The sequence below is a fragment of the Prionailurus bengalensis genome, chromosome D2 (assembly GCF_016509475.1).
Source record: "Prionailurus bengalensis isolate Pbe53 chromosome D2, Fcat_Pben_1.1_paternal_pri, whole genome shotgun sequence".
Classification (NCBI taxonomy): domain Eukaryota; kingdom Metazoa; phylum Chordata; class Mammalia; order Carnivora; family Felidae; genus Prionailurus; species Prionailurus bengalensis.
This window is the reverse complement of record NC_057351.1, coordinates 22342733-22369066: the sequence shown is the minus strand read 5'-3', so window position 1 is coordinate 22369066 and position 26334 is coordinate 22342733. Positions and strand designations below refer to the sequence as shown.

General features: G+C 38.6%; 1 protein-coding gene and 1 long non-coding RNA gene across 4 annotated transcripts in view; one reads left to right on the top strand and one right to left on the bottom strand.

Annotated features, from left to right (window-relative positions):
• Positions 1–1407: 1407 nt before the first annotated feature.
• Positions 1408–26252, bottom strand: LOC122492786. Its single transcript, XR_006299767.1, has 3 exons — positions 26095–26252; positions 22389–22581; positions 1408–3193 (listed from the first exon to the last, which is right to left on the bottom strand). It is a non-coding gene; the product is annotated as an uncharacterized LOC122492786 (long non-coding RNA).
• Positions 25308–26334, top strand: part of RHOBTB1 (Rho related BTB domain containing 1) — a 122917-nt gene continuing 121890 nt past the window's right edge. The window contains exon 1 of one of the 3 annotated variants that reach the window (XM_043596420.1): positions 25308–25494. The gene's annotated coding sequence lies outside the window, so the exon portion shown is untranslated. Of the gene's footprint in view, positions 25495–25723; positions 25909–26334 lie in introns of those variants that run through there. The other 2 variants (XM_043596426.1, XM_043596423.1) reach the window with 2 other exon arrangements.

Below are 26334 nucleotides of genomic sequence, written 5' to 3'. Positions count from 1 at the left end.
AGATTATGATCTAGTGGAGAAGTCAAAACAAATATTTGGAAAATTAAAAGACCATGCAAATTGTAATAATATGGCTGAAGTGTAAGAATTGTCTAAAGACAGTAACTGAATAAATGCCAAATGAATGATATTAAGGTCAGTGGTTTAGAAACAGTGCTCCAGGTAATCCCAAGTATTCAGGTGGGGGGAGCTCCCAAGGCGGCAGCAGAAGAGAAGAGAAGCTCCAAATGAGTAGGACTTCAGCCAAGCCCCCTTCCACCCCATCCACAACCTAGATTCTACCTCCACCAGAGTAACTCTTGTGTTTGTTTTTTGTTTTCTGGGTTTTTTTTTAACTTTTTATAGTGGAAATTCACATACAATTTCATATCAAGAAAGGGATTCAGATTTGTTTTTTAAAAAGCCATTGATGGGGCGCCTGGGTGGCGCAGTCGGTTAAGCGTCCGACTTCAGCCAGGTCACGATCTCGCACTCCGTGAGTTCGAGCCCCGCGTCAGGCTCTGGGCTGATGGCTCTGGGCTGATGGCTCGGAGCCTGGAGCCTGTTTCCGATTCTGTGTCTCCCTCTCTCTCTGCCCCTCCCCTGTTCATGCTCTGTCTCTCTCTGTCCCCAAAATAAATAAACGTTGAAAAAAAAAATTTTTTTTAAAAGCCATTGATGTATTTTTAAATGCTATGAATTTCAAAATTGCATAGTGTAATCACTAGTGTGTTTTCAGTAGGTTTTCTTGGTGGAAGAGAACAGAAGACTTGCCAGATGAAGAAGATTTGGATAGTCAGATGGCTTCCAGTTTAGTGGTTTATATAAAAGCATTAAGATACTTAAACAGGTGGAAGTCCAAAGAGCTGGACTAAAGTTAGAGGACAATGCCACTTGCCCATAGGCTGTAGTGCAAGACAGTGAGAAGGGTGATTTCAGAGGTATCATCTTGGAGAGGAGCCATATCACGATCAACACAGTCATCATTTCATTAGAATAATCCATGTACACACATACAGGGCAGATATAAGAAAGCTCAGAGAAGAGAAGAAGGTTTCCCAGTAAAGAGGCAGAGACCTGAGGGGCTCTATAGGGAGTTAGTGTGGGTGGGACTCCTGGCCCATCTAAGGCAAACATAAGAGCTAGATCGGTTTCAGAAGTTAAGAGCAAGAGTCCTGGCTTGCCAAGAAACACTAGAAAAGTGAAATACAAGGACTAGGTCCTCTTCTCCCCCAAATCCTTTAGCCTTGAATAAAGTAAGCAGCAGAGAAAGCTCTAGAAGATGTCTTGATTCCACTTCTGCCTTCAGCTGACCTTTGAACCTAGCAACCAGGAGATATCAATTCTGCTTTTTTGTCTAAAGAGATGGAGTTGTAGGAAGTCAGAAACATTCCTCAGCACTTACAGCTAACAACAGCAAAATTGGTGTGCATTGTCTGAACACAAGTGATATATTTTTCGAAATTACACAAATAGAACTAAAGAATATTCAAGCACATCATAAGCATTCTTGGGCTACAAGCACAAAACATGGATAATTCAAGCATAAAAAATTACTAGAATACCAGAGTGTCTTGCAGAATTAAAGATGAGGAACAAGGATTGGGAAGGGCAGAACAGGGCTGAGATGTGGGGACTCTCAACAGCAGAAGTCTAAGGAGCCCCCTCTGTAGGGGCTGCCTTTTAGGGTTTCCACCTGCTTCCATGATATGGAAGATTTACTTTTGCAGATTCTCCAAAAAGAACAGCTAGCTGTTACCAAGGAGTTTTAATCTGTGCTGCAGTCACCTATAGCAAAGAGAAAGGGTAAGTGGAGCTGGAGCAACTCTGTGAGCGATGACGCCTCCACAGTGTGCAACTATTGCATACACCATTATTCCCTGGTCTAGGAGTCATGGGAGAAGCCATCTATGGGGTACTGGAATCCAATGAACTTAGTCAACCAAATATAGTAGTCATGATGGCCGCCATGTTGAAAACCAGAAATAAAGCAAGTTGTTCTCCTTTGAACTATTTAGTAGAGCCTAATATTAAAATGAGTGCTCCTCCAATGGGTTCTTAGGACAGTGTTTACGCCACTATTGTACATACTATTATAATTACCTGTTTACCTTTGCCCCCACCCCCACCCCACAGACTAGAAGCATCTCAAATATAGGGGCTGTTTCCTGCTCACATTTGCATTTCATCTATTAGGTGATCAATAAACATTTCTTACATGTAGGGAAACCATGCCTGTCAGACTCAGGATGGGCATAACTATTGATCAGGAAAGGTATATGTTCTTCAGGCAGAGGTTGTGAGTAAAATAACAGTAGATTACTGGGAGATGAGACCCTTGATCCAAGATTCATGCTGTGACTGTGGTTGGAAGGCTAATTAGAAATCAGGCAATACAGTCAGCTTGTGGGAGGCAGACCTCCACAGCACAGGCTGAAGCAAATGAGCCCTTGGAGGTAGTCCTGGTCCCTCCCCATCCTGGCTCCTAAGGTAAAGCCTGGCTGATCTTACTAAATGTTTGGGTTATGTCTCCAAACTGGTTCTGCAACATCATATGCTGGGTCCTCTTCTTCTTCTTCTTCTAAATATTTGTCCTAAAATGGGAGAAGTAAATGTGGAGGTGCTATGTGATTCTCTTGCATCCTCTACCCAAAGAGAGATAATTTAATATTTTATTTTCTGTATAAACCATCCATAAACTGTTCATGTAAAGCCTGATTTCCAGGCAATCTGATTATGTCTTCTACTTCCCAAGAGGGTTTCTTCCACTCTACTGGTGAGAAGCTTTCCTCTTGTTAATCAAGGATCATGTTAATCATACCCCACCCCCACAGATGGAATTGAATAGTAGCAAAACCATCTCTAGTCTGGCTACCACTGAGGCCCACTAGAGACCACGGCTTCTTTGAAGAACGTTGCCAATATAGCTGACACTTCCCCAAATACTAACAAATCTCCAGGTCATCAGTGATCATTCTCAGAGTTAACAGATCATGTATCCTTGTGGATCACACATCTACTCAGAATTTTTTTGAGATAAAAGAACATGGATTATAACACTGCGAGCTCTTTATGCAACTTCTTAACAACTCTGTTCATGCTAATTAATTGCCAGATCTTTGGAATATGATCAAAACCGAAGTCCCCTAGTGGCCAGGATGAAGGTCCACAGCTGATGCAGAAAACAGAGAGCCCAGAAGAAATTTCATCTGTCCTGGCAAGGAAACACAAAGAGAGAATCTGGGTCAAAAAGCAGACAGCTTCTACAGTAACATTTGCATCAAAGAAAAGGCTGAGAATATTATTAACTATAGAATAAATACATAAAATGTAACAATATTTGAAACCAAATAGCAACTCTGTCCTTTAAAAAAAGCATTATATTGCTTTCTTGGGAAGCATATATCTAAAATTACAACAATTCAGATTGCTTTCACTCAGAAACATTTTGTTAAAAGATTGCCTTACATCATATTTGAAAAACATAAGCAGACTTTTACCAAATATAGAAACAAAGATCATAAACTGAAAATAGAAGGCAGAAGACAGACTCAGTGGAAACTACAGAAATATTAACATTGTATTAGATTTGGCAGTGAAGAAATAGAAATATATTGTGATTTACTACCTTTACAAAAGAATAAAAAATTAGGTGAAAAAAATATTCAAACTATCAGAAATAGCAAGACACTTTTTGGCAATACGTAAGGAAGAAGATTTATTTAACTTTGGAGAGGGTTGGCAGAAAGGGACTAAAATGAGAAACAATAATACCACATATTAACTTTGTTCTTAAACATCTACATTTAATGTATCAACTTTGGCTGTTGTTATATGCCTTGGCAATTCAATAAAGTTACTGGAATGGAAAATTGAAAATTTTTATTGTGATATTTCCAATTTCTCCACTAGTGGAATAGTTTAATAATAAGCCATTGCATATGCTTTCAGCATTCTCATTAAAATGAGTGAGCTACCATTTTTCTTTCTATTCCTAGTTATCAGCAACTTTATTTACCAGTGCATATTAGGTAGGACACAAAGCTCAACTAACCATTTGTGGTTATAGTTTCTGAACAAGCATTACCTATTGCAAAGGCATAAGGTTTTAAAGCTGGAAGGAATCCTAAGTGGTTTCATATTCCGTATTTCATAGTATCAATGAAGAAACTGAGGCTCAGAATGATTAAGTAACTTGTCCCAAGTCAACAGCTAGTCAATAGCTGAGTAGATGTCATCCTTCTAAAATGTTGTATTACAGTAGACTACCCTAGAATCCAAATTATTTCAGGAGTAGCCATTGAACATAGGCCTACAAATTCTTGTCTGGCAAAAAAAGAGAAAAAAAGAAACAGCCAAGGAGGATACTTAATTTATTAAAAGTCTACTTCAGCCTCTACCTTTACTTGGAATGGTTATTTTTCTTTTAGCTTTTATGAATCTGCCCCCAGTTTTTACATGGTTTAATGTTTTATAAAATGTCTCTCTGCTTTCACACATCAGAGTCGGGCAGAATACTGATGACTCCCTAATTTGTAAAGTGATCTCTTCATAAAGCCGTGTTAATTCCTTTGTTGGTCTTTGCAGAGTAAATCTACTTATAATCTGGTACCTGCAATTAAATTGCTCATATAACAATTTATTTCCCTTTTAAGCAACAATCTGGGCACGTTTCTTTGGCTCAAGCACTACATAAACATTTATATTAACTATTAACCCTCCTGAGGCAATGGACTTGATGGAAACAGGAGCAGAGTGGAGCTGAAAGAACCAGGGGTGGATCCAATTCTCAGTCTGGTTGCCAATAAGCCATGTGGCCTTGAACAAATCATTTATCTTCCCTGAACCTTTCCCCGTGTGTAAAATGTAGGAGGTCATTTTTATGACCCCTAAGATCTAAAACCCTGCATTTCCAAACTGATCGTTTTTAAGCCACCCTTAACAATAATTATTATGTTTACACCCTAAGCTTCCATCCTGTTGACTTCCATGCACCTGATACATATTTCAGTCCTACCATTGAGAAAAGTAAATAAACTGCAATAAAATGTGACGTCTCCCCTACTATTCTGTGAACTCCATAAAAGGTTAATTCATTTTTATAGGCTTAGTGCCTGGCAGACTTGACATTCTATGAATGTTTGATATATGGATGGATGGATGGATGGATGATTGCCACAGCATAGCAGTAAGGAGAACTTAAGTATAAGTTTACATTGCCTCTGTAAATAGCCTAAAGATCATTGTCCTGAACCTCATCAGACACTTATATGTAAGTTGACTTTTTTACAGCATAATGCTCATAGTACATCTCTTATACATGATCTCTTCTTGCCTAATCTTAGCCTGTTAACGTCCTTTCTTGATGATAAGCTTGTTGAGAGCAAGAGATGTGTCTCATTCGTCCCATTCTGTACCTATTCATTGCACTTACCTATAAGACTTTCATCAATTTAGCTAGTTAAATGAATTTTAAAATTAGTTTCAGTAGAATAGTAGCCAAATAAAATAAATGATACATTTTGTATCAAAGTATAAATCTTTTTGGGGGTGGGGGCAGAGGTTTGGAGTGAATTATCTGGGATGATAAAATTGTGACTTTTTTGTCCTTTTACCTTTTATTAATCTCAAAATTTCACCCCCTATAAAAATCATTCATTCTTAGTGATTTTATGTTGCTTCATATGTGGTCAGCTCGTAATTAACATAATATAATTAGGTCTAATGTAATCTAGGAAGATCTCACAGGAGAGGAAGCATGAAGAACCCTTTATTCAGCTGCAATTCAAAAAAAAAAAAGTCATGGTAGAGAGGTATTTGCATGGTTTCAGTTTATATGAAATCCAGTTGCAAAAGTATTCATTCCCCTGACCTTGCATGCAAATCATCTCCACCTTGCTTCACCCAGATTCTTTGTCAAATGTTAAGAGTCCACACTCCAGAATGATACAGAATAGCAACAGCATATTGACTCTTTGTGGGATGTCCTACCCTCTTTTCACTTATTATCATGTGGATTACAGGATGTTTACTTTAGTAAGATGTTCTGTTCTCAGATGGATGCCCATTTCTCTGGTCAAAGGAGGATTTCCATGCAAGCAGTTCTCCTTTTCAGGCAACATAAGTTCCCTGATTGCTATCTCATCACTTTCAGATTCACAATGTCATTCTGGCATAAACAATGTATATGAACACATACATAAAGTTAATATTTTCTAATTCAGTTTTTTAATAGTCATCACAATCCTAATTATGCTATTAATCCATTATAATTATACTCATTATTACAAATATGATTTGTTCATGGGGATCTTCATTATTATAAGCAGTACATTACTGTTATAAATGTTATCAATAAACCATAACTGTTAGAAACACTCTTAATGTATTTACTCTTTGTTTTATCAGGTCCCACATAATCCACATGGGCATATATATGTCTATATAAACTTCAAAGGAACCAGATAATCTCTTACTCCCAAAAAATTACTGTCATGTTAATAAAAATAATAGCTGAGGCTTATGGAGCACTTGCCATGTGCCGACACTAAGTGTGTTAACACAGATGATTTCATTAATGTTCCAGGATCCTATGAGGTAGAAGCTTATATTAGCCCCATTTTACAGATAAGAAAACTAAGGCTTATACAGGTTAAATAACCACTCAAATGTTAAGAGCTAATAAGTGATGGAGATAGAACTGGAACCCAATTTCACTTCAGATTACTGTTTGGGATAGCAGATGAACCTGCTCATCTATTTGTGTAATTATTTCTTTAACTTTAAGTTTGCATGTCACTTTTAAATTCTGTCTTAAAACCAGAAGTATATACAGAGTGCAAGTTGAAATGTTTGCAATAGGAATTACAGGCTATCAAAAATATAATGAATATTATTACTGCAAAATTAGCAAATATAATAAATCAAAGTAGGAGAACAATGCAAGTATTATATAATTATCAGCATAGTTTTCTGTGAATGTGCTGTTGACTGATTAATTTTACAATTAGTAAACTTATTAACTGTGTACCTTAGCAGTTTTTTTCTTTTCAGTGTGTAAGGTTTAAAGTTCAATTTCTTTCCACAAAGATTAAAGATTTTCCAGCTGCCAAAAGATAATAAGGCAAAAATGATTAAAAGTAAATTTAACCACAAAGGTTTTGATAGTACCACATTCCATCCCATCCATTTATGAATTGATTTTTGTAAAAAAGCAAATATGTAAAATCTGATATTCATCGTTCCCTTTATTATTTTCCATTTGCTGTAGTCCAATTAGTATCACATTCATAAGGATCATGTGCATAAAATAGATATGAAACCACATTCCCTCTGAAAGTTTAAAAGCATTTTAGAAAATATGCCTAACACATTATCTTAATGAAGACAGCATACAAATCAGAAATGTTTCCTGGCTTTATAACCTAAAGCCAAAACAATATGAAACTTAAGAGCTTTCAAAACTATGAAATCTAAAAAGTTTAAATATTTATACTGGGAAGCCAATAGGTACTTCGAGAATATGAGAATTCACCCAGATAGCCTTTAGAACAAAACAACACATTGTGATCCATTTCAAAACTGCTGCTGTATTTACAAATCAAAAGCTTACTGAGGGTTGTCATATTCAAGACCTTATAAAGCATACTCCATGGAAAGTGCCCTCAAAGAGCTATCTTTTGGACTCTCAGGTTTATTTTGTCTGTTTTTAATTATGAAAATAAAACAGACACCTGTTTCACAATATTTAAAGAAAGAATTAGTATTTCTTAGCCTATTTTTTTATTACACAAAAATCCAGGTGGACATATCAGAACCAAGAACTCAATTTTTCATCTAGAATTCCTTATACTCAGATCTTCTGAGGCCTATGGGAATACTACATTTTTATCTGCAAAACCATCTACTAAAATTTCATTTCAATTAAAATAGAAATGATACTTAGCAAAAAGGGTGATTACATGAGTACACTTTTAAGAGGCATATTGCTTTTAAAAAGAAACTGAAAATGGGGAGCAAGGATGACACAGTGACTGGTATGAGCTTAGGGTCCGTTAGAGCCAGACTCCAATCCTGGTTTTGCCACTGACCAGACACACCGCCTTGACTAAGTCATTCGACTTGATTAAACCTCAGTTTTCCTCATCCAGAAACTAGACATAATTATGCTAATTCCCTAATAACACTGCTGTGAAGGTCAAGTAATATAAGCAAGCATTTAGCAGACTCTTGGAAACAAAGCACATATTCAATAAATGGCAAGTTAGCCTCACAGTTAGAAAAGAGGTAAACAGGGGCGCCTGGGTGGCGCAGTCGGTTAAGCATCCGACTTCAGCCAGGTCACGATCTCGCACTCCGTGAGTTCGAGCCCCGCGTCAGGCTCTGGGCTGATGGCTCAGAGCCTGGAGCCTGTTTCCGATTCTGTGTCTCCCTCTCTCTCTGCCCCTCCCCTGTTCATGCTCTGTCTCTCTCTGTCCAAAAATAAATAAACGTTGAAAAAAAAATTTTTTTTAAAAAGAAAAGAGGTAAACAACAGGTAAAAGTAAGATGTCATTTGTCACGGATGCTGCAACAACGCAAAAAAAAAAAAAACATAACAGAAAGCAATTAGACGGCCGTTTCTACTTCTCTTGGTGTGTTAGTGTTAAACAACGAAGCTTGGGCTGGACTAAAGAAGGAAATGCAAGTATCTTTCTTCACCACAAGCCATGCAGTTAGGAGATGGGCAATGAGAACTTGACCTCATGAAGAGCCACATGCTCTGAGGAAACTGTGGATAATTAACTTGTTAAATAATTCACTGAAATCAACCACTTGTCATGCTGTCAACCGCTTGGTCACGGCTGAAGAGGCTGTGTAAAACAATGATGCTTACAATTCAAAACTCGTACAAAATTCCTTACTTGAAATGACCTCAAAGATCTTATTACAAGATTGAAATTAGGGTTACACCATGGCACACAGGTTTAAAAGGGGGAAATGACAATATCTTAGTCATTGCTTTATACCTAAGATTAACTGTAAGAATGAAACACATAAAACTCGTCTTGTAAATTAAAAAAAAAGTTAAATATCAGTAATCTCATATGGCTCAAACTAATTTTCTGGGGTTTTTCATGACACATCATTCTAAGTTCATGTAAGCTTTGCCAGTCTACCATAGCAGGATGTGGACTAGCTTCAACCTTTTCAGAGTCCCTGTAAAAGTGGAAAGGTTAGGCAAAATCGCAAACACAAAACCAATTTTCTACAGGAAGTTAAAGAATATAAGTAAGGTGACATTATGAAAGTAGAGTCGGCTATGTCACATCTGCATTAAAAATATTTTTTTTCATGCAATCCTTGAGTACTCCACCAATTCTCCAGGGGCCAGTAATCCAATTTTTACAATATAAATTGACACAAGTTCCAAGGCCCTCTTTTGAATAATATTGAGCTCTGAGCTAAATCCCTGTTTAAAAAAAAAAAAAATTCAATTTCAGGGACTAATACACACAGCTAGTCCACACTAAGATCAGATGCCTCACTCACACAGGTGAACTCACTTCCAGGCACACTTGCAGGTCGGTATGACCATGTGGGTAGTTCTGGCCAATGAAGTGTGAAAGAGACAATGAGTATCTTCTCAGTGCTAGAAGAAAGCAAAAGGCCCATGTGGTTTTCCTTACTACACCGCAATAATCAAGGAGGTCTTGAATTGAGATTACAGAGGCGCAAGATCAAAAGAGCTTGGATTGCCAAGGCACCTCAGACGGGATAACTGCCACAAAGAGTCAGACAAACCCAGTGGGTCCTTGTTTGAGCAAGAAATAAACTTTTATTGTGTTAAGACATTGAGAGCTTGGGGTCGTTTGTTACCACAGAACAGCCTAATGTAACCTAACTGGCAGAAACAATTTTGGAACTATCTGTAACCTGCCAGAGCAAGTGGGCTCACCCCTGCAGAGCCATCACACATCACAGCTGGCTCTGGTAACAGACCAGACCTCCCCTGCACCCCATCACAGTTGTACATCTCAGCTAGGCCCTGCCAAGCCCCACACTGCAGCCCCAGGCGACAGCCCCACCTAGCCCTCCTGCTGCTCCACAGCAGACCATTGGACACAGTGGACACAGAAGACAACATCTGAGTGCCCAGCTCTGATGATCAGAAGGGATTGCACTCCTGCGCTCCATGCAGTATCTCCTACACAAGGCTACTCCTCTAAGACTCACAGAAGTGGCGTGCACATGGGTGGCTCAGTCGGTTAACCGTCCGACTTTGACTCAGGTCATGATCTCACGATCCGTGAGTTCGAGTCCTGCATCAGGCTCTGTGCTGCCCACTCAGAGCCTGGAGCCTGCTTCGGATTCTGTGTCTCCCTCTCTCTGCCCCTCCCCTGTTCACACTCTATATCTCTCTCTCAAATAAATAAACATTAAAAGTTAAAAAAAAAAAAGACTCACAGAAGTGGCTCATTTCTAATACATAGAAACAAACACAGAATCAGGCAAAATGAGGAAACAGAGGAACATGTTCCAAACACAAGAACAAGACATAAAAAAAAAGACATTAATGAAATGGAGATAAACAATCATAATTCAAATAATGGTCATAAAGATGTTCGTCAAACTCAGACAAATGGATGTACACAGTGAGAGCCTCAACAAAGACAGAAAATATTTAAAAGTTCCAAACTGAAGTTAGAAGCTGAAGAGTACAATAACTGAACTGAAAAACATACTAGAGGTTTTCACAGCAGACTGGATGAAACTGAAAAGCATATTAGTGAGCTGGAAGACAGCACAACAGAACTCACCCAGACAGAACAGCAAAAAGAAAAAAAAATTTAAAGGGGCTCCCTTAAGAGACCTTTGGAAAAACATCAAACAGAATAACGTTCGCTTTTAGGGGCCCTGGATAGGGATAGGGAGAAAGGGCCAGAAAATTTATTTGAAGACACAACGGCTAAAATCTTCACTAATCTGAAGAAGAAACACACCTAGGTCTAAGAAACCCAGAGAGTTACAAAAAAGATGAGCCCACAGAGATCTACAAAAGACACATTATAATTAAAATGGTAAAAATTATAGATAAAGAGAGAATCTTAAAAGCAGCAAGAAAAAAACAATTTATTACATGCAAGAAAAACTGATAAAATGATCAGCAGACTTTTCAGCAGAGCCTTTGCAGGCTAGAAGACAGTGGCCTGACATATTCAAAGTACTGAAGGGAAGAAAAGTCCAACCAAGAATTCCCTATGTGACTGCAGAAAAATGAACCTGGACCACTTTCTTACACCATACACAAAAATAAACTCAAAATGGATGAAAGACCTAAACAGACAGGAAGCCATCAAAATCCCACAGGAAAAAAAACAGGCAACAACCTCTTTGACCTCGGCTGCAGCAACTTCTTACTTGACATGTCTCTGGAGGCAAGGGAAACAAAAGCACAAATGAACTCTTGGTACCCCATCAAAATAGAAAGCTTCTGCACAGTGAAGGAAACAATCAGCAAAACTAAAAGGCAACCAATGGAATGGGAGAAGATATTTGCAAATGACATATTAGATAAAGGGTTGATATCCAAAATCTATAAAGAACTTAACAAACTCAACACCCAAAAAACAAATAATTCATGAAGAAATGGGCAAAAGACATGAATAGACACTTCTCCAAAGAAGACATCCAGATGGCCAATTGACACATGAAAAAATGCTCAACATCACTCATCATCAAGGAAATACAAATTAAAACCACAATGAGATACCACCTCACACCAGTCAGAATGGCTGAAATTAACAACTCAGCCAACAATAGATGTTGGTGAGGATGTGGAGAAAGAGGATCTCTTTTGCACTGCTGGTGGGAATGCAACTGGTACAGCCGCTCTGGAAAACAGTATGGAGGTTTCTCAAAAAATTAAAAATAGAACTACCCTACAACCCAGCAATTACACTAGGTATTTATCCAAGGGATACAAGTGTGCTGTTTTGAAGGGACACATGCACCCCAATGTTTACAGCAGCACTATCAACAATAGCCAAAGTATGGAAAGAGCCCAAATGTCCATCAATGGATGAATGGATAAAGAAGATGTGGTATATATATACAGTGGAGTATTACTCAGCAATAAAAAAAAAATGAAATCTTGCCATTTGCAACAACTTGGATGGAACTAGAGGGTATTATGCTAAGCGAAATTAGTCAGAGAAAGACAAATATAATATGACTTCACTCATATGAGGGCTTTTAAGGTACAAAACAGATGAACAGAAGGGAAGGGAAGCAAAATTAATACAAAAACAAAGAGGGCGACAACACATAAGAGACTCTTAAATACAGAGAACAAACTGAGGGTTGCTGGAGGGATTGTGGGGGGGGATGGGCTAAATGGGTAAGGGGTATTAAGGAAGACACTTGGGATGAGCACTGGGTCTTATACATAGGGGATGAATCACTGGAATCTACTCCTGAAATCATCATTGCACTATATGCTAAATAACTTGGATGTAAATTTAAAAATAAATAGATAAATAAATAAAATTAAAAAAAAGAATTCTCTATGTGGCATTCAGAATTGAAGGAAAGATTAGAGTTTTCCAGATAAACAAAAGCTAAAGGAGTTTATCACCACTAAACTAGCTTTACAAGAAACATAAAGGACTTCCTTCAACTAAAAATAAATGGCACTAATTAATAACAGGAAAATATGCAAAAGTAAAAATCTCACTGGAAAAGGTAAACACAGAAAAGTAGTAAACCAATCACTTAAAAAGGTAGCATAAAGGTCAAAAGACAAATATAGTAAAATTAACTAAATGTACAATAATTAGCTAATGGATGCATAAAATAAAAAGATGTAAAATGTTACATGAAAAATATAAAAGATGAGGAATGTGTTCAAATTTAAATTGCTGTCAACTCAAAACAGACCATTATATACATAGGAAGTTATATGTGAACCTCACAGTAACCACAAAGCAAAAACTTATCGTAAATACACAAAAGTAAATGACAAGGAATCTAAACCTAACACTAAAGAAAGTCACCAAATTGCAAGGGAAGAGAGAAAAAGGAACAGAGAGGAACTACAAAAACAGCCAGAAAACAATTAACAAAACAATAATAAGCCATTAAGTATTTATTATTAACAATACTTATTAACAATAATTGATACTTATTAAATATCAATAATTACTTAAAATGTAAATAAATTAACCTCTCTAATCAAAAGACAAAAAGTGGCTGAATGGATAAAAACGAACAAACAAAACCCCCAAAACTCATCTATAACCTCCTACAAAAGATTAACTCCAGATGGAAAGAACACAGAGACCGAAAGTGAAGGGATAGAGAAAGATATTCCATGCAAATGGAAATTAAAAGAAAGTTAGTGTAATTAGCAAAACGAAGGATAAAAAACATATGATGATCTCCATAGATGCAGAAAAGGTATTTGACAAAATTCAACATCCATTCATGATAAAAATTCCCAACAAAGTAGGTATAAAGGGAACATATAAACATAATAAAGGCCATAAATGACAAACCCACAGCTAACATCATACTAAACGGTGAAAAATCAAAACTTTTCTGCCAAGATTGGGAATAAGACAGGATTCCCAGTCTTGCCACTTTAATTCAACACAATATTAGATGTCCTAACCACAGCAATTAGATAAAGGAAAAAAGAAAAGTAAACAAGAAAAGTCATCCAATTTGGAAAGGAAGGAGTAAAACCCACTATTTGCAGATGACATGATACTGCATATAGGAAACCCAAAAGACTCCACCAAAAATGTATTAAAATAAATAAGTAATAACTCTATTCAGCAAAGTAGCAGGATACAAAATCAATATACAGAAATTTGTGGTGTATCCATACTGAATTAGCAAATTATCAGAAAAGCAATTTTTAAAAAGATCCCATTTAAAATTGCATCAAAAAGAATAAAATGCCTAAGAATAACTTTAACCAAATAAGTGAAAAATCTATACAATGAAGCTATAAGATTCTAGTGAAAGAAAGTGAAGAAAACACAAATAAATGGAAAAATATTCCATGCTCATGGACTGGAAGAATTAATGTTATCAAAATATCCATACTACCCAAAGTAATCCAAAGATTCAGTGCATTTCCTATCAAAATTCAAATGGAATTTTTTTTTTTACAGAATTAGAACAAATCATTCAAAAATTTGTATAGAACAATCTTGAGAAAGATCAAAGCTGGTATCACGGTCCCGATTTTGAACTATACTACAAAGCTACAGTAATCAAAATAGTATGGCATTGGCATAAAAACAGATCCACAGATGAGTGAACAGAAATGAAAGCCCAGAATTAAACCCACACATATATGGAGAACTGATTTATGATAAAGGAGCTATGAACATACGTGGAGAAAGGCCAGTCTCTTCAATAAATGGTGCTGAGAAAACTGGATAGCCACATGCAAAAGAATGAAACTAGAACTATCTTACACCATACACAAAAGTTAAGACCTGAACCACATATTTCTAAAGGAAAACATAGGCAGTAAGTTCCTCAACATCGGTCTTACAATACTTTTGTGGATGTGACTCCAAAAGTGAAGGAAACAAAAGCAAAAGATTACATCAAACTAAAAAGCTTCTGCACAGCAAAAGAAACCATCATCAAAACAAAAAGGAAACCTACTGAATGGGATACTTGAAAATCATATATCCAACAAGGGATTCATACTCAAAGTATATAAAGAATCCATATACTGAATAACAAAAATGCAAACAACCCAATTAAAAAAATAGGCAGAGGAACTGAACAGTTATTTTTACACACAAGACATACAGATGGTCAATAGGTACATTAAAAGATGTTGAACATCACTAATTATTAGGTAAATGCAAATCAGAACCACAATGAGATATCACCTCATACAAGTTAGAACAGCTATTATCAAAAACGCAAGATATAACAAGTGTTGGCAATGTTGTGAAGAAAATAGAACCCTCATACACTGCTGATGGAAATGTCAATTGGTACAGACACCATGGAAAACAGTATGGACATGCCTTAAAATAAAGAACAGAATTACCATATGATCCAGCTATTCCACTTCTGAGTACTTCTTTAAATTTTATTTACTTATTTTGAGAGAGAGAGAGAGAGAGAGAGAGAGAGAGAAAGGGCAAAGAGGAAGAGAGAGAAAATCCCAAGCAGGCTCTGTCCTCAACATGGGGCTCCATCTCACAACCATGAGATCATGACCTGAGCTGAAATCAAGAGTCGGACGTTTAACCAACTGAGCCACCCAGGCTTGCCACCACTTCTGAGTATTTATCTGAAGAATACAGAATATTGATTCAAAAAATAAAATGTACTTTTATTATAACTGCAGCATTATTTACAATGGCCAAGAAATATAAACAACTGGGGCGCCTGGCTGGCCGAGTCGGTTAAGTAGCCAACTCTTGATTTCAGCTCAGGTCATGATAACATGGTTGTGAGATAGAACCCTGCGTTGGCCTCCACACTGAGCTGGGATTCTTTCTCTCCCTTTCCCTCTCTCTCTGCCTCTCCCCCACTTGCACTTGCTCTCTCTCAAAATAAGTAAATAATTTTTTTAATGTAAACAATCTACCAAACTCTACACCTGAAAAACAAATAATCCAGTGAAGAAATAGGCAGAAAACATGAATAGACAGTTCTCTAAAGAAGACATCCAGATGGCCAACAGGCACATGAAAAGATGCTCATCATCACTCCTCATCAGGGAAATACAAATCAAAACCACACTGATATATCACCTCACGCCAGTCAGAGTGGCTAAAATGAACAAATCAGGAGATTATAGATACTGGAGAGGATGTGGAGAAACGGAAACCCACTTGCACTATTGGTGGGAATGCAAACTGGTGCAGCCACTCTGGAAAGCAGTGTGGAGGTTCCTCAAAAAATTAAAAATAGATCTACACTATGACCCAGGAATAGCACTGTTAGGAATTTACCCAAGGGATACAGGAGTGCTGATGCATACGGGCACTTGTACCCCAATGTTTATGGCAGCAGCACTTTCAACAATAGCCAAATTATGGAAAGAGCCTAAATGTCCATCAACTGATGAATGGGTAAAGAAATTGTGGTTTATATACACAATGGAATACTACTTGGCAGTGAGAAAGAATGAAATATGGCTTTTTGTAACAACATGGATGGAACTGGAGAGTGTTATGCTAAGTGAAATAAGTCACACAGAGAAAGACAGATACCATGTGTTTTAACTCTTATGTGGATCCTGAGAAACAACAGAAGACCATGGGGGAGGGAAAGGAAAAAAAGAAAAGTTAGAGAGGGAGGAAGCCAAACCATAAAAGACTCTTAAAAACTGAGAATAAACTGAGAGTTGATGGGGGGTAGGAGAGAGGGGAAAGTGGGTGATGGGCATTGAGGAGGGCACCTGTTGGGATGAGCACTGGGTGTTGTATGGAAACCAATTTGACAATAAATTTCATATTAAAAAATAAATAAAAAATAAAAATGTAAACCACCTAAATGTCCATTGACGGATGAATGGACGAAGAAGATGTGGTGTATATACACAATAGAATACTACTCAGTCATAAGAGACAATGAAACCTTGCCATGTGTGACAACACAGATGAACTCTGAAGGTGTTATGCTAAGTGAAATAAGTCACATGAAGAAAGATAGATGCCACATGATGTCATGCATATGGTGGAATCTAAAAAAACAAAACAAACAAAAGAAAACAAAAACAAACTTGTAGATACAGAGAACAGACTGGTGGCTACCTTTGTGGAATCAGATTGGGAGGTGGGTGAAATGGGTGAAGGGGGCCAATTGTATGGTGATAGATGATAAATAGGCTTTAATGGTGATAATTCTGGAGTACATAGAGATGCCAAAGTATAATGTTGTGCACCTGGAAAAAAATTTGTAACTCATAGCATCCTCCCAGCTACCACCACCACACACACTCCTTCCAAAAAGATTTGGGTTTGTGGTTGTGTGGTTTTGGTTTTGGTTTTCCTTGGTTGGTTCAGTTTTAGGGAAAAGTTATTTGGGGTTTGAGGCTGAAAATTTGAAACTGGGATCTGAGATAGGTCTAAAACCCCAATCTTATTTTCTAAAACATGTCTAGAGAGGATTGAACCAAAACCTTTAGAGGCCAGAACACTGGAGATACTGTGTTTGGCCCTGACCCCTCCATCCACATGTAATTAATTCAGTTTGATGAAGCAAAATCACATATATGTGTAAGAAATTCTAACAAAGTTCTGACTTCTTTCTCATGATAATTATGCTGTTCTTTCTTTTTCTTTTTCTTTTTAAACATCAAAGATTGGGGCATCTGGGTGGCTTGGTTAAGCATCTGACTTCGGCTCAGGTCATGATCTCAGGGTTTGTGGGTTCGAGCCCTGCATCAGGCTCTGTACTGACAGGTCAGAGCCTGGAGCCTGCTTCAAATTCTGTGTCTCCCTGTATCTCTGCCCCTCTCCCACTTGTTCTTTCTCTCTCTCTCCTTCTCTCAAAAATAAACATTAAAAAACAAACAAAAAAATCAAAGATTAAATTGTTTTCAATAGGGCTTTGTTTGCCCATTATTTGCTAGCACCTATATTAAATTAGGACCAACTACCATCAAGTGATTAAGTTAGGTTTATCTGACCTTCAAGTTTCAGAATGAAATTAGAAATATAATAAATATAAGAGGATAGTTTACAGAATAATCAAACTGGGCTTCTTTCAATTATTTCAGACAAGATACATAAAATATCCAAAATAGTTTCAAATTTTAACCAACAAAGTAATATAGGGTCCAGCTACTAAGACAATCTGTTTCTAGACTTGTTCCTGGGGTTTTAAGCCAAATAGGATTATCCATGTACAATCCTTCCAATAAAAATGGGCTCAGGGCACTCTGATCCATCGCTTTGGTGGCAATTGTCTTAAGCCTTCTACCTTTGTTTCTTCCTTGCTTCTTGCTCCCACCTGCTCTACCCAAATTCTGAACTTTGTAGGTTTGTGCTTTTGATTTTAATCAAAGAATTTTCTTCCTGGCTTTTTACCCCTGGCATACCCTAGAGCTCAGAGTGCACTTGGCATCTAGCCCACCCTGTTCCTTTCCCATCTGAAGGAAAAACTATTATAGCTACTATTTAGTGAGCAACTGTCATGTGTTAGGCATATGATAAGCACCTTGTATACATCACCTCAACTAATCCCCACAACAGTCTTCACTGGTCAGTATTTTTATCACCGTATTATGATTAAAGCAACCAACGAACTGGAGAAAGGTTATTCAGCAAGAGGCCAGAATTTAATCACAGATCTCAATCCTACCCTTTTAGCTTAAACTATTGCTGCTTCCATATTTTCATTAAAAATAAATATTTACTGACAGGGCTCCTGGGTGGTTTAGTTGGTTGTGTCAGACTCTTGATTTCACCTCAGGTCATGATCCCAGGGTCGTAAGATAGAGTCCCACATTGGGCTCCACATTGAGCATGGAGCCTGCTTGAGATTCTCTCTCTCTCTCTCTCTCTCTCTCTCTCTCTCTCTCTCTCTCTGCCCCTCTCCCTTGTTCACACTCCCTCTCCCCTCTTCCCTGCTCACACACACTCTCTAAAGTGTGTGTGTGTGTGTGTGTGTGTGTGTATAACTGAGCACCTAGTACGTTCCAAGTTCTGCGCATTCTAATTGAGATCATATCATAAAGTTGCAAGCAAATAGATAATATCATTTCTGGAAGTGATAAGTGCTATGAAGAAAAAAAAATAAAGTAATGAAGAAGGACTAGAAGGGTGGGTGGCAACATTAGATGAGAGGAGGAGAGGAATATTGAAAAGGAGCCAATCATTTGAAAATCTGGGCTAGAAACATTCCAGACTGAGGAACATCCCATTCATAGGTACAGGGTCAGGAATGAGTGTGCTGTCTTCAAGAAACAGAAGGGTGTCTGGTGTTACTGAGGTTAGTGACCCAGGGGAAGATATGTAGAAGAGACGAAAAAGGTAGGAATGGCCAGGTCCTACAGGGCCTCGCTGCCAAGGCTAAGAGAGCTGAATTCCACATGCAATAGGAGCCACATTTGAAGGAGGAAGTGCCACGATTACCACATAATTTTTTAAAGCACAGATAATGTATCAGTTTTAACAATGAATATGGAGACACTAGAAAGACATGCATGCATCCTCTGCAATCAGTTCTATCTCAGGAAATATGGAGTTCGTGGGAAATTCAAGGTCAGATTTTAATTTACTAATATTTAGTTATACTTAGGAGTGTCATCTCTTCAGGTTGGAGATGTCCTCCCAAGGTGAAATATCCTCTCTTGTATTGGCATTGTAAAGTAATGGTTTCAAAATTCCAGGCTCTACTGTTTCTCCCCACAAAGCATGTTATAGGTGGAAAATGGATAACACTACCACCATCAAATAATTTTATTAAGCAGAGCATATTGAGAAAGAAACATACAGAATCCTCCAATCAAGGACTTGTCTTCTTTTATGGAAGGAGAAAATATGGTGCCACCTTTACAAAATCCATCTGGACAGACATTACAGAGATATATATTTTACCATCCAATGTTATCTTTTGTAATAAAGCCCAAAAGGCATAGTACTGTAAAAATATACACTTTAAAAATTCGAGACTTTGTTAATAAGAAAATTAAATAAAATTTGTTCACAATCCATGGAATTTGGTTATAGAATTTACAAGTCACAATTGTAGGACTACAGATAAATTTCCAAATTCCTTTCAGAAATATTCCACCCTACTGCAACTTTCAAAGTTTGAGAGGGGGGAAATATCCAAGTTAGATAAGATTATGAAATTATAGCATTTTCTTACCTTAATCCATGCCATAAAATCTAATATTAACTAGCTTATCAGGAATATCATGAGAAATACAACTAACAAGATTAAAATCTGGAGTCTAGAGCCAGAAATTCAAATGTTGGGGGAAAACACAAAAACTAAGGTGTGTTCCAGAATAAATATAAGTGCCCTAGAAGTAACAAAGAAAAAATATTCAGCGTATTTTAACAACTAAACTGCAGGGTAACTTCTTGCCCCTGGGAAAAAGAAAATCTTTACTTTCTCATAAAAGAATAAAGAACACACACATTTCAAGAGCCATAAAAGCTGTAACTAAGGAAAGCCCATCTGGGCAACTAGATTATCTTTACAATACACTCTTCACTATTTTATTTGGTCCTATTTTACGTACCTCAGGAAATTAGGTTTCCATCACTCTCAAAAATTTTCTACCAAACTATTAGATATTATTGCTAAGTAGTAACCAATAATCCCCACCAACTAGTTTAAAGTATTCTGCCCTCCTGTGTCTTACTGATATTTTTATTACTATTTTTCATTAAGACTATATTACCAAAATAATATTATTTTGTGAAGGTTAAAGTTCTAATTAGGAAAACAGGAGCTGGCAGTGGTTTAGTGCTGAGTTAAATTCTGAGACCCCAAGGAGAAAAAGAAAATAAATAATATAAAAATAAAATAATCTCTAAGGCCTCATCTCACCCTTTATTAATCGCAAAATAAATCTCTAGGAAAGAATGATCTCTTCGCCTTCGTGGGCACCCTTTGCGGTAGGGGTTTTTGGAGGAACTAAAACACCCTGGGCTGCCAGACACATGTGTGTATGGATACAGTGAGGAATCGTCCAACGTGTCCTACTTTCTCTAACTCATACTTGGAAAGAAAAACAACATTTTCACCCAGCTCATTCTGCGGTAGCATATCACAACGAAAAGTACTCAGAATGAGAAGTCAGAAGGTTCAGAGCTTTGACCGCAGGCAGGCCCTGTGGTATCCCAAGCCTCAGCTGCTTTTTTTTTCACACAATGAACTGTAGTCCAGCCTCCCCTGACTCTCCAAACGTTATAGTGTAATGATACTCATCTAAGAAAACAGAACTAAACAGAAAGTCCTTCTAGTAACAATATGCTGATACCAATTGTTACACAATGTTGTGGCTCAATAACTGAAAATTTATAAATTTATCCTGCAGATAAACACGGTAAGTCTTAGAGTAGGGAGAAGAGAAGTTTTCAAGAGCTTGCAAAAAACAGGGAAAACCTTTCTTATGGGTGAACAGTCAGAAGAGTTTGACTGGGTTTTCATATTATTTCAAATCCCAGGCTCTGTGGGTACATTCCATTCTAAGAGAAAAGTCAACTAATTTAAAGAAGACAGGTGAATATAAAGTCATACTATTATAAGCTATTGTAATTCAAAACTAGAATAACAAGGTAAGCTAACACTCCAAAGTAGACCCCAAGTTACTTTTATTTGGCAAGTTTAATTTCTGCTGCCAAATACCATAGTAAATTAACAGGGCTTCTTCTCCTCTTATTTCCCTTGAAACTGTGGAATGATCAAAAGAGAAAACAGAAGAAAGATATAAAAAAAAAAGTTACTGGATATACCCTGAATAGGTATTCTCTGATTAATTAGTTGGTTTTATTCACTTTTTTCTTTCAGGAGCAGGGTTTTGGGTTCTAATGAATTATTTTACCCCTGGTTATGTAAATCAGTATTCGCAAACACTTTTGATAGACAGTCCATCGGTTAAAATGTTCAGTATATATCCCCAATATTTATTCATTTATTAATTTATTAACCAGATTACTTATTGCATATGCCAATATACATTATGAAATATATACATAAATAAAAGTGTTAAAAATCACTTAATGATGAACTAGATATTTATTTTATGCTAGTCACGGTGCTTCATTTTATCATTAGCCTATGACTCAAAGTATAATATATACTTAAGGCAAGGCTCATTGTTAACAGAATTAGATTTAAATCCATATTTCATAGGCCTTCTTGATCATTTCAATGAAAGAGAAGCTGATTTCTTGCTAGACTGAATTAAGCAAATCATCAACTTTGTTAACCTCCCATTATGTCAAAGAATTCTTACTGCAGTCAGAGAAGCTTCAATTCTACCAATTTCCTGTTTGCTTATGCTTGTATTATTAGTATTATCTTCTTTACAAAAATCCTTTGAAGCCACTTTTCTATTTTGTAACTGCTGGTTTAGTTAATACTGAATAATAGAATCTTTAATTCCTTAAATGAACAAACATAAAATCAGTAAGACGCAACACAATGTAATTGAAAGAAGAGCAGGAATCACATGTTAGCTGCTCCACACTATGGATTTCCCAGTATTTCTTCAAGATTCCTCTGTGAGGGAGGACAGGAGACCAAGGGACCTATGGGTAACTGGGAGGCCAGTATCAATCTGCATATTGTACACTTGCAAGAGCTTAGGTTTTATGAAATTAAAAAAAAAAACCATAAACAGAAGTTCAAAGTTTACTCCCCACAGCCTATTTTGGAGATAAAGTGTATAAGCAGTTGTAGTACATAAGGAGAGCTGTTACCTGAAGCATCTGCTACTTTACTTGAATATCAATGGGCCATGATTATGTTCTAGGCACACCACAGCTTAAGAGTCCTTCAGCTTGACCAGTAGGAAACTTTTATGGAGTTTAGAGGCTGTACTCTCTTGAAACAGCACTTTTCACGATAGTGACTAGACCATTCTTATTCCTTCGAGCTTCAGTCATTCATGCCCTCAGAAACAAACAACAACAAAGTTATAAAAGGCATTTGTTTGTGTTAAATACTTAACTCTATTCTTGTGTCCAGGTAAGATTAATCTTCAAACCTCAATGATCCTTGGAGGTGCTCCAAAGTTTGTTCATTGGCTAAAAGTTACACCATCACACCATTTTGTGCATTAGTAATCTTGAAATGATTAGCTATAATATATAATATAATGTATGAGTGTAGATGGTATCTAAACTCTTTCTTTAACATTCTTCATAATTTGTCTTAGTCTGCTGACGCTGCCATAACAAAATACCATAGATGGGATGACTTAAACAACAGAAATATGTTTCTCACAGTTCTAGAAGTTGGGGAGTCCAAGATCAAGTTGCCTGTGGGCTTAGTTCCTGGTAAGAATTCTCTTCCTGGTTTGCAGACCATTGCCATCTCACTGTGTGTTCATATGGCCTTTCCTAAGTACTAGAGCGAGCTCTCCAGTGTCTCTTCTTTTTTTTTTTTAATTTTTTTTCAACGTTTATTTATTTTTGGGACAGAGAGAGACAGAGCATGAACGGGCGAGGGGCAGAGAGAGAGGGAGACACAGAATCGGAAACAGGCTCCAGGCTCTGAGCCATCAGCCCAGAGCCCGACGCGAGGCTCGAACCCACGGACCGCGAGGTCGTGACCTGGCTGAAGTCGGACGCTTAACCGACTGCGCCACCCAGGCGGCCCTCCAGTGTCTCTTCTTATGAAGACACTAATCCTATCAGATCAGGGTCCTTCAATTATAACCTCATTAACCTTAATTACTTCCACAAAGACTTTATTTCCACATATGGTCACGCTGGAGGTCAGAGCTTCAACACAGGAATTTTGGGGAGACATTCAGTCCATTACATAATTTATATGCTTTCTCTCAACAAATATTTATGTTTTGTCTTCTATGTGCATGACACTATAACCGTTGTTGTTCTCATTTTAGAGGAGACACAGCAAACAATAAATGTATGCATGTGTATGTGTGTGTGTGCATGCACATGCATGTGTGCACATGTATATTATATTAGAACAGGTGGTCAGGGATTACCTCTCAGACATGAGGACAAGGGAGAAAATATCTGGTGTTACTGAGGAGCAAGCCTCTAAATATTTAGAGAAAGTGTCTCAGGCTCAACAATCAAGATGCAGGAGCATCTTGGGTTGCCAAGATGGGTTGAAAGAACAGCAGAAAGGCCAGTGAGGGTGGCAGGGCTGGGGAGGGGACAGTGATGGAGAAAGAGGTAAAGAGAGGTGGGGTGGCAGACATGTAAGGCCTTGGTGGCTAAGGTCAAGTTTGAACTGTCACCATGGAAAGTGACTGAAAGTGATGGGAAGCCATGGGGTGGTTTTTGAGCAGAGGATTGGCATGAGCTAATACACACACTTTTAAAGGGTCACCCAAAATTCTACATGGATAATAGACCATAGGGGCAAGATTAAGAGCAGTAAGACAAGTTCAGAGCCTTTTTCAGAAATCCAAATGGGCACTGCTGGTTTGGAAGAGGGGTAGTTGGGGTTAGACTTGGAAAACATTTTGAAGCTGGAGCTATCAGGATTTCCTGATGAACTGAATATGAGATATGAAAGAAAGGATAGCAAAAAAAAAAAAAAAAAATCTTTGCAGCATTGAAATAATTCTAGGGTTCAAAACAAAATAGCAATCTAAAAGACCATTTGGAGGGTGTCCTCTCCTAGCACTCCATACTTCCACATACAACTTTTCATAGGTGCATTAATTATGTCTGCACTTGTCTATTTAGTAGCTATCTCTCCCCCATTAGAATGTGAGCTCCTGGAAGGTAGGACTTACATCTCTCTATCTAGTTCACTCTTACATCACCTGCACCAAGGTCAATGCCAGGCAGTTTTTGAGACCTCATTAAATACTTATGAATGAATATCCATAAGCTTTGAGCAATCTTGAAATTATATCTTATAAGTAGCAATTGAAAGAAATAGGGTGCCAAGAAGGCAATATTCTCATTAGATGGCAGGTAGGACTATAAAGATTCTGTAATGTTTTCTAAGTTACCTTTTTCTAGTATTTAAATTCTAAGACACAACCAATTGTACTACACCAAAAGGATGTGTCTCCTATCAGGTGGTTAACACATTCTTCTGTAAATGGAGTTTTACCCTGATCTGATATCATAACCATATTATACATTTAATCTGTTTAATAATTCTTAGAAAAGGATTTCTGCTAAAAATAATACATACCACCAACCTTCTGTAATTCAAACTCAAGCAAAACGGCAAAACTGAAGAGTGAGGTCTACAGATAATTTTCAAATCTTATTTTCAATGATTGCAGGCTGTGTCTGCCATAAACTTTTATACCAGCTGTTAAAAGCTATTCAAATTGTTTTTGTTGCATTTCATTTTCACCACTCCTCCATATAGCGAGGTAAATAGACTGAAGACTAAAGATAGAAAAAGTTGTGGAGATTTGGGGGTGTAAAGTAGTGACTGGCCTATATAATCCCCGTCACTAAAAGGTTGGAATTATTCAGACGTGACCATACTTGGAACTTGGGGCAGAACTACTATGTAATGTACTGGTTTCCAGCAGTAACTTTTTATTTAAAAATTAAGTTCCTTTAACCGTTCTGCTGAAATGTCACTCGGTTGGGGTTTTGAAAGGGGAACGTGCAGACGGCTGCAGTAATGATAGAGACTCTTTGTGTAAACTACCCAACACGACACCGAGTGATGTGTGGTTTGTGATGTCAGCAGAAACCGCAGATAGAATCGCCTGGGTTTCTATCTCTTTGCTAGAGAACGTCCCTACAAGAAAAGGCTGACCCTTGACACCGCCAGAAACTTTCCCCAGACTTGGCCTCCATTGGTAGAAGGAGTCGCCCCCCTGCTGGCGGGCGCCCCACGAGAGTCCCAGAGGTGGGTCGTGGGGACGCCGACACTGGGGCGAGGTCCCTCCGGCCCTGCACAGACAAGGGCGGGGCCACACGCACTTGGGCTGGCAAGGGCTGGGGGGGAGGGGGCCCTGGGGGGGGGGGCGGCGCAGCAGGGGGCCAGCCGGGGGGGGGGGGGGGGCGGGGGGGGCGGGGGTGGGCGGGGGCGGCCCAGGGCCACGCCCGAAAGTCTCAGCTGGCCGCGAGAGTGGGGAGGGCCCCGCAGCCCCCGCCCCGCGGAGAGGCGGTGGCGGGCCGCAGCGAGGTGGCCTAGCCGGGCGGTGGCTGGAGGGCGGGGGGCGCCCGAGGTGGGAGAGGGTGGGGTCAGGCGGCCTTACATAGCCAGAGCGGCCGCCGGCAGCACCGCCAGCAGTCGCCGCCGCGCCTCCAGCGCCCGCAGGTAGAGTCGGCAAGGGCGGGGCGGGGCCGCGTCCGGGGTGGGGGTGGGGGATGAGGGACGCTCCTGGGTGGGAGGTGTTACTCAGAAGGTCCCCCTGTGTGCGCACCCATATTATCCGCAGACGCGAGGGCTTGGAGCATCCTTTTGCACCTCTGAAAGGGGCAGGGGTGGGGGTGACCCGGTTACCTTACGCTGACCTCCTGACAGCTGCCCAGCTGCACTGAGAAAGCACAGGGCCCCAGAGGGTGCTAGCTTCCGAGATACTTCGGGTGTTTTCTGCACCCTCCAACCTAACTGTCCAACACACACACACACACACACACACACACACACTCGCTCGCGCTCTCTCTCTCTTTTCCCACCCCCCTCCGCCCCCCGCATGCAGGCGGAATTGGGGGCCTGAGGGATTAGAGGGATAGAGTCACT